This window comes from Podarcis tiliguerta (genome assembly GCF_965153285.1).
Source record: "Podarcis tiliguerta genome assembly, chromosome: 6".
In the NCBI taxonomy this organism is placed as follows: Eukaryota; Metazoa; Chordata; class Lepidosauria; order Squamata; family Lacertidae; genus Podarcis; species Podarcis tiliguerta.
In genome coordinates this window covers 45,826,976-45,836,250 of record NC_139539.1, presented here as the reverse complement: position 1 = coordinate 45,836,250, position 9,275 = coordinate 45,826,976, and the positions used below count along the sequence as shown (strand labels likewise).

Genomic DNA, 9,275 nt, shown 5'->3' with positions numbered 1-9,275 from the left:
TTCAATATACTGTTATTTCCAATCCTAGTTCCATGCTGCAAGTTGTGGTACCTTTTCACTCATTTATATAGGCATGCTCTTAAACCAGCACTTATTCCCATTTGCTGTCCATCAGCAAAGCCCTGCTGTCAGTGAAAGTTAAATGCTATGACAGCAACGAAGTGAACTGTTGGATGATTAATATGAAAAGTTGGGTACCCTATATTACTTTACTGCTGGCTAACTCAGATGACTATTCAGGAGCCTATTTTTTAAATATGATTTTTTTGGGGGGTGGGGAAGGATTGCTCTTTTTGAATCTGCAGCTTGTTGTAGTATGAGTGGGACCACCATGCAGCCAGATTATACGCATATAATCTGCCTACGACAGCTCTAGTTCTAATATCATTTTGCCTTCTAAAAATCCCATTTGCCAACATCCATGATGTAAGAGGGATTTTACCAGAGACACCAACAAACTCAACCCCAGCTTGATTTCACTGCAGTAGTGGTCAGTAAAGCAAGCATGGGTGGGACTCTGTCGCTTTTCAGGCATCCAGACACCACAGGCCACTGCCACTTACCACGAAGGGGACAAGTGAGGTGCAGAGTTTCCTACCCCGCCCCCCGGTAACAGCCAATGTGACTTGCAGTATTGGAAAGTGACTTGTCCCCTTCATTCCACCCCACCCCAACCCATACTGCCGACAGAAGGAGCCCTGCATTTTAGTATCACATCCCATAGCAACAGAAGTGCAGTAGAGGGGAGTGAAGGGTAGACAGTGGCAGTGACAGCAGGAGCGTGGGAAGGCTTGCAAAGCCCATCTACACTGATCCTTTCAATCTCAGGCATCCGAGGTTAGACATCCAAGGTGTGATTATTACCAACTGAAAACGTATTGCTAACTGAAAACCTTTGTGAAATAGGACGCTGCGGTCAGTACAGTACAGTACAGTATACAGCAGCCACCAGTATGGAAGTATGGTAATTTCAATCTCAGATATCAGAAGTGCTAGTTGATTTACATGCATCATTTACGGCATGTAGATGCTAGGCGTACATGTAGGTATACACCATTCAAACATTCTCCATAAACAAAATGAAACTTTTTAATATGAGGTGCCTGACAACTACAGTTCTGAAGTCGGTATAGCCTGCTAGCATTAGAGAATAAGAGTTCTTCAACTGTGTATCTGGAAAGGTCACAGTCCCAGGATCCTTGATCAGTGACTTCAGTGTATTTGCCAGGTGCCTTGCTGTAGGTGGTTGTAACTCAGTGACAACTAAAGTTGTGCAAACCCAATAGTATGCCTATTGTTCTTTACCCTTAACTAGGGTAGGATTTGGAATATATAAATATGCCATCTTGGCATAAAGAACAAAAATACACGTCTTTATCTGGCTGTGCTCATACACAGTATGAAAGCGTCACCTATCAGATTACTCAATTTTATACACTAGGGAGAGGTTATAACCCTTAATCTGCTTTCATGCAGTAAATGGTATTACTTTCTCTCCTCTTTACTGCCTTGAAATAATAAAGCGGAGCACCCCATTAAGCTGGTAACATTGACAACCAAGTTTTCCTCATAATGCAGGGACACCCCCTTGGAATAAGATTATTTGAAGGATTACAAAATATTTCATAGTTACATATACTCAGCTGGATACACCACAGAGAGAATAAGACTGGGTGTTTGTACAAAGCCATTTCTCCTACTCTTAGTTAAGCACTTTAGTATGAAACTAGAAACAGGCTGTTACCTGAAAAACATAGCCTGTCATGAACCTGCATCACAGTGACTGTACTTCTAATACTGTCCCAACTTTTTGTACGGCATCACTTTACTCAAATTTGTTATGTGGTAGCACACAGTTGTAGTTTGTGAATTGTTTGCTGCAGCAAAGGAAGACAAAGCTCTCTGCATGTGTGCAATCTATGAAATGAAATAAACCAGCAGCTAAAACAGAAAGCCTGTATTTGGAATGTACTATGTGCGTACAAATATTTTCTTGGCCAGGGTTCCAACCTGAGTCGTCAACAGCAGTGGTACAGTCCGGACATAGTCTCACCACCTCATGTGCTTTTTGGAACTAGGCCTACTTTAGGACTGCTTCACACAAGAGGAAAACGACTCTGTAACAGGAACCTGCGAAAACACCATGCGATACCCAAACACTTGTCACTTGCTGGCCAGGTTCCCAAAGCCTGCAGCAAGTATACACGTGTTAAAAGCTCAACATGCAGCAGTGGGATTCATCTATGCATGCCTACGGGGAAGTGACTTCCTGTAGGAATTTGATCATGGGTGGAAAAAGCCCTTAGGACTCTGCACCAGGAGAAACCCATGTAGCCTATGAGCTCGACCGACGGGGGCACCTTTTCCCCATGCCCCCCAGCCTGCTGATCGGTCCCCGAAGTGCTCCCCACAGGGGCCTCCCCCAGGGTCGCCCCCACCCCTAATGCAACCTAGTGAGCTGGGGAGTACCAACCCCCGAAGCTCTGCCCGCCACAGCGGGAAGGCGAGTGGCGACGGCGCTCATTAGCCTATCTCGGTGCCCCCCCAACCCCGCTCCTGACCGCTGTCGCCGGGCCTCCACGCTTTGTGTCCAGGGAGGAAAACGCAAGGGGGGGGGCGGTCCCTGACCGGGGGGGAGAGAGAAAGAGCGGAGCGCGGTAGCAGCCCCCTCCCTCGCCGCCTCCTTCCCTCCCCCCCCCCCCTTCTCCCTCTCTCCATCGCTTGGCCGGGCTGCGCTCCTGTCGCCGCCGCCGCCTCCATCTTGCCTTCCCTCGCTCCCTTCCCCCCACCCCGCAACAGGAGCCGGAGCCGCGGCGGAGGAGCTGAAGCGAGCGGGCGGCGGGTCCGAGGCAGGTCGGGAGCCGCGGCTATGAGGGGGAGGCGCTGAGGGGAAGCGCGCCGAGCCGACATCTTGTCTCCCCTCCCCGACGGCGTGAGCCCGTCCGTCCCGCAGAAGACCCGGCGCCGCCACGGAGGAGGACAGGCAAGTAGACCGTAGGACGCGCCCGCCCTCGCCACCACTGCCGCCCGCTTGCCTGCAGCCCCGTTCCTCCCTCCCTCCCTCAGCGGCGCCCCCAGGGTCGCGGGAAGGTGACCGGACTAGGCGGTGAGGGGGTGGCGGGCCTGAGGAGGCCTCGCGCCCTCCGAGCTGCGGAGCGGGGCTTTCTCCACAGCGCTTTATACCGAGGCTGAGAAGGGAGAGAGAGTGGGTGAGAACGCGGGGGGGAGAGAGAGGGAAACCGATGCCCGCCATCTTGTTCGCCCTCATAACCGGGACACCATTAGCCACGCCCACCTTCCCCTTCTTCATTGGCTCAGGCAGGGACACGTCGCTCTAGCCCGCGCGCTGTGTGCTGCTATTGGCCGCAGTACAGGAAGATGGACAGGGATCGTATCCAATGGTAGGGTGATTACAGCTGTTTCCTTTCCCTGCCGTGTAATTAGTCGAGGGATTTCCCCCCTCGGAGGGGCTTGTAGATGTTGGCAAATTTATATTCAACATTTCCCACCCCCCCTCCACCCGCCGCCTGCGACTTTAATCTTGCTGTGGATGGAAGGAGGGCCGCTAGCATCTGGCAGAGCGAGATTGCTGCGCGCTCTGTCACGTGGAAAGGGCCTGGATTCTGACACAGCCCAGGCTGCCCCGTCCCCAAGGAAAAGGGTTTCTGCTGTGAGGCCTGGTGTGTTTTTGTTTCCCTGTTCACACTGAAGAGTCACCTGAGAGAGTGTGCATGTGGACTCAAACCTCCTTCAGCGGTCTGCTGCTAGAACCCTTCAGTTGCATGGACCACCCTTTTCAAAAAGGCCAAAACAGTTCAAAAGCAGATTAAAATGTTGTCTGCTGCTGAGAGGGTTAGTGAGAGATGTTTTGTTAGTTTATACTGATTGCATGTGATCCATATGCTAGGAGCAAGAAAGTTGTCCACTTGGAACTTATTCTAGCCTTTAAGTACATAGTGGCAACAGGGTCGTTTTCCCTGAGGCATGAGATGCAACTCTTAAACAGGGGCCTCCTCCACTGAAGGATAGAGTTTGTTCACCTTGATGCAAGACAGTCCCTTCATTGGCTGTACTTTTCCATTGCTTAGGCTGCTGCTGCTGAAGTGGGAGAAGAGCACAGTACAACAAAGTGCATTTCCCTCTATTATTTTATTTTCTGTCTATTGCAGGATGTCCCTGCCCCAGAACTGAAGAGTTAATGTCCAACTTACTGAATATAAACTATAAGTCCACAGCCAAAGAAGTGGTTGATTTGTTCAAATCAGTATTGGCAGTTTAGCCCAATTGCTCCCCCCTTAATTTTTAAATTTTCCACACCAACCTGTATTACAAAAGTAAATATAAATATAAACCTAGATTACACCCAACTCCCATGAACACTATTTTGAGATCAGATTACATTTCTTTAAAATCTAATATATTCTCCAAGAAAGATTAAGAACCTTCCGTTTAACAGAATATTTTATCTACTGTAATGTTTAATATCTTTTTTTCATTAACAGCATTCATTGATCTCTATAATTGATAATCAAAACAAATGCCTCCATTAATTAGATCCACATTTTATTTTTCTTAATTCATCTATCAATTCTTTACTTGCCTATTTACCACACTACTCATTGCTTATTCCTCCCTTAGGGTTGCCAGATCACAATATTCCATTAACAGTAGAAATCACAACTGGAGGAATCTCTCTGTTAGCTATAAACCTTGCATTTAACTACTCACTTAATAGTCAAAGACTACAGTATCAGGATTTCCATGAAGGTGAGTGAGTGGCATGGGACATATCACTCTCTCCTTCTTCTGCCAGTCTACCTGGTAGAAAGCACATTTTAAAATAACCCATCAAGAAGCCAGTAGCGCTTGTTTTCATATTGGCTTGGGAGGACCTTCCTTCATGGCATGGAACTACAGTACAGGTTTTGAATTTGTTAGCAAGCTAGTAACTTTTTAGACTTATTTATATGGTTCTCCAGGCTCAGCAACCCCATGCCTCCTTAGTTCCTCTCATGCCTGGCCACTTTATTTCAGCTAAGGGAGTACTGCTTCTTCTGCATCTTAGTTCAATGTGTAGTTTTGCCCTAATCTTGTTTTTTCCATGGCTCTGCCTTCTCTTCAGCCAATTGTTTCATCAGGTCCCTGCTTTTCAGCCCAGTTCCTCCTTTGTGCAATTTAATTTAGCTTCCTTGCTTTTTGACCAGCCTTCTTAACACTCCTTTCTCTTTCTTTCTTCTGATATTAAGCACTGTGAATTTTTTTCATAGCTCACTTTTCTGATTAGCCCGTCCTTACCTCATTTCTCTGTTTCATCTGCCCTTTGCCCTCAAGGCTCATTATTCATTTAGCTTTCCTTCAGATTCCTATTTCTCCATCTATCGCCTACCCTTATTGTTTAGATTTCCTATGTTCCTGGACTTCTCTGTGACCCTCAGTCAGCCTGTTTGAAGTCTTAATCCTAGCCAAACTGACAGCTACCTATCCCTTCCCAAAATCTATTCAGCAAACAGTTGGGTTTCTTGAGCAACTGAACATTCTGGGTTATCATACCAGTTTAGCTGTCAGAAGCACAAACTAATATAGATAATGGTGCAATAATCTGTTGAATATAATGATGCTAGTTAAATCTCACTCATCAACATGTGGTCAGAGCTTTGGCATAGTTTTCATTGGATCATGTGTAATGAATTCTTTGTCTTTAATTCAGCATATGGATGATAGGGATAAGGAATAATGGCATGTGGGAAGAGAGGAATTCAGTGTTTTATGAATTGGGGGAAGATTATTGTATTACTGAAACTAGAAAAGACTAACTTGAAGACAAATAGCAAAAGAAATTTGGCAAGGTTTCAGCATAAAAATGACATGCATTGTTGTTTAGGGACATTTGGAGATGGTGGCTAGCATGCACAGAAACATAGGTTCCATCTATTTACACTTTAAGCAGTATCATAGCACTTTCATGTCTTCCTCCCAAGAATCCTGATGCTAAGTGTTCTTAGCCTCATGGAGCTACAGTTCCCAGAGTTCCCTCAGAAGACAGGTTTATTGTTAAACCACTCTGCAAACTGTAGCTCTATGAGTAGAATAGGGGTCTCCTAACAACTCTCGGCACCCTTAACAAACTACGGTTCCCAGGATACTTGAGGGGAGCCATGACTGCTTAAAGTGGCATGATGCTGCTTTAAATGTATAGCGCAGATTGGGGCCTTGGTGAAAGTGCTAAAGGAGTCTAGTCTCTTGATAAGTGGCAAATATTAGCAATAGGCAAGGGTGATGTCTTGAAAAGTGTGGAGGAAAGGTAAAGCTGTTTTAGGAAGGTGAGATGTTGGGTGTACCTTGCAAAGGAAGACACTCATAGAGCGACAGGGGTGCCAACTTGAACAGAATATTTGGGGGGCAAGCCCTGCCCCACATAATCGATCACATGACACATCACACATGCACCATTTGAATGGCCATACTCATCAATCTTAGGAGGACCAGCCCCCTCAATTTTTTTGGGGGGGGGAGCTGCTGAAGGGCCCCTAGGAGTTGGCTCCTGTGCAGAGGAATTTGTATTAAGTCCACAAAGTTTATTGCTATAATGTGGCCTTGTAAGAAGAGTGGCATAGCATCAGAGGAGAGAGGTGCAAAAAAGAAAATGAAACGATAAAGGTCTGAAAACCAAGCCTTATGAGGAACAGTTGATGAAAATGGGTATGTTTGCCTGGTAAGAAGATGATAAAAGGTAAAGGGGCCCCTGACCATTAGATCCAGTTGTGACCGACTCTGGGGTTGCGGCGCTCATCTCGCTTTATTGGCCGAGGGAGCCGGCGTACAGCTTCCGGGTCATGTGGCCAGCATGACTAAGCTGCTTCTGGCAAACCAGAGCAGCGCACGGAAACGCCGTTTACCTTCCTGCCGGAGCGGTACCTATTTATCTACTTGCACTTTGCCGTGCTTTCGAACTGCTAGGTTGGCAGGAGCAGGGACAGAGCAACGGGAGCTCACCCCGTTGCGGGGATTCGAACCGCCGACCTTCTGATCAGCAAGTCCTAGGCTCTGTGGTTTAACCAAGAAAATAAATTCCTGACAGTAAGAGCTGTTCAACGAGAAGTGATGGGGCTCTCCTTCCTTGCAGGTTTTTAAGCAGAGGTTGACTGGCCATCTGTCATGTGTGATCTAGTAGATTCCTGTATTACAGATGCTTGGACTAGATGACCCTTGCAGTCCCTTCCAAATCTACAATAATATGATTCTATGAAATAATTGGTTTATGGTTGTAAATCAGTGGGGTGGTAGGAATCCAGCAAGTGCTGATTTAGCATAAGGGTTGAATAATTTGAATACAGTGGTGCCTCGCAAGACGAAAAGAATCCGTTCCGCGAGTCTTTTCGTCTTGCGGTTTTTTCGTCTTGCAAAGCAAGCCCATTAGCGGATTAGCGCTATTAGCGCTATTGACAGTTTAAGGGCTATTAACGCCTATTAAAGGCTTAAGGGATTAGCGGTTTTGCTGCTAAAATGCTTAGAAAAAGGGGTTTTGGAGCGGGGAAAAAACTCAAAATTTTTAGTCAATTTTCGTCTTGCAAAGCAAGCCCATAGGGAAATTCGTCTTGCGAAGCGCCTCTGCAAACGGAAAACCCTTTCATCTTGTGGGTTTTCCGTCTTGCGAGGCATTCGTCTTGCGGGGCACCACTGTACTGAAAATCAAAGGAATGTAAAATAAAGTGGTTTCTGTCTTCTGTAACCAGCTGGCATCTTTAGTGTTTTAACATGAGAATAGAAAATATGTCTTCATAGGCAATCCACTAAGCTAAATTTTGCATGGCTAAATTTTGTATTCATTGCGGAGGAGGCACTTTTACAACACAACTGCCTTCTTACAAATATGCAAGTGGAACATAATGGAAGCCGAACATTATGGCATAATACTATGACTTGAGAATCATAGGACATAGTAATAGTAATAATTTTATTATTTATACCCCTCCCATCTGGCTGGGTTTCCCCAGCCACTGGGTGGCTCACAGCATATCTATAAACATAATAAAAACAACAAACATAAAAAAATCTCCTGATACAGGGCTGCCTTCTGCTCTGCCATTTTAAGGCTGTGCCAATAGAAATGGCACTGGTGCAGTTTCACACCAGCATACTTGAGCTGCCAGCAGAACTTTACTAGTGGATTCACCAAAATGGGCCAAGGTTGAGTGCATGACAGAAGAGAATCAGATATACACAAAATGCTATGCTGCTAACTACAACACACTGTTCTAATGTTACACTGATGTCTGAAGTGTAAGTAAAAAACACTAATTGAACCCCAAAATCATTGGCTACCCACCATGTGTCCTCTGCCAACGGTGGAGCATAGTATTCAAACAAACTTTGTACCTAATCACAGTTGTATAGAAACAGTATATAAATCCCTGGGAGGGAGAGTATAACTCAGATGATAAGGGATGCACTATGGGACCGTGTCTCTGCCATGCCATTAATTGATTTAATGTGTCTAGTTTTGCCTTTCAAAGTAATAGTTTCAGGGGGCCCTGAGCAGGATTGGGAACATGTCGTCTGGAGAAGGAGAGTTTAATTATCCCCTCCTCCCTCCACTTTTATGATCCTGATTAAAATCACCTACAAATGTACTGTTAGCCCTAATAGGGAAATGTCCCCCTGAGGCTAATAGCAGCTTTGGGGGTGGAAATTTTTATCTTGACCATTGGAAGATGAATGATTCCCCCTCCCATTCTAGCTTACTGCAGTTCCACTTCTGTTTATGTGTGTTTTTGTAGATGTTACTTTGAAAGGCAAAACCATATGCTAAGTCCACTCTGAACACACATGGGGGAGCTTGGAGATAGGAAGTACTGAGAAATGAAATGTTTCACAAAAAGGGGCAATTAAAGCAAGCTATTTAAGGGTCAATTAGCAGGCCCTTTATAACTTGTTTCCCAGCTGGGATCAACAGGAAGCAATAAAACTAGCAGAAACAACAAGCAATAAACTTTGAACTGAAGTTGTCAGGGACCTTTGTTTTAAATAGAACTTAATTGTGATGGAACATAGGAGAATTTGGTTATGGGGAAGGCCATTGCTTGGTAATATAGTGCTATATGCAAGCTCTGTATGGACACTCTGCTTTAATTCCTTTTCCAGCTAATTAGAGGAAACTGTGCACCTAAGGGCTCTAGGGTGAAAGCAGCCCTGAAAAGCAACATGGACTGGGACCTTATTTTCCTTTCACAGATTCCTCATCCCCATTTCCTCCCTTCCCACTCTCTTTCCCTTCC

The 9,275-nt window shown here is 45.6% G+C and overlaps 1 protein-coding gene across 7 annotated transcripts in view; it reads left to right on the top strand.

The window, feature by feature from the left end:
- Nucleotides 1-1,106: 1,106 nt before the first annotated feature.
- BRPF3 (bromodomain and PHD finger containing 3) overlaps nucleotides 1,107-9,275 on the top strand; it is a 35,534-nt gene continuing 27,365 nt past the window's right edge. For 2 of the 7 annotated variants that reach the window (XM_083445652.1, XM_083445649.1), the window contains exon 1: nucleotides 1,108-2,983. The gene's annotated coding sequence lies outside the window, so the exon portion shown is untranslated. Of the gene's footprint in view, nucleotides 2,988-3,617; nucleotides 3,853-9,275 lie in introns of those variants that run through there. The other 5 variants (XM_083445653.1, XM_083445650.1, XM_083445655.1 and 2 more) reach the window with 5 other exon arrangements.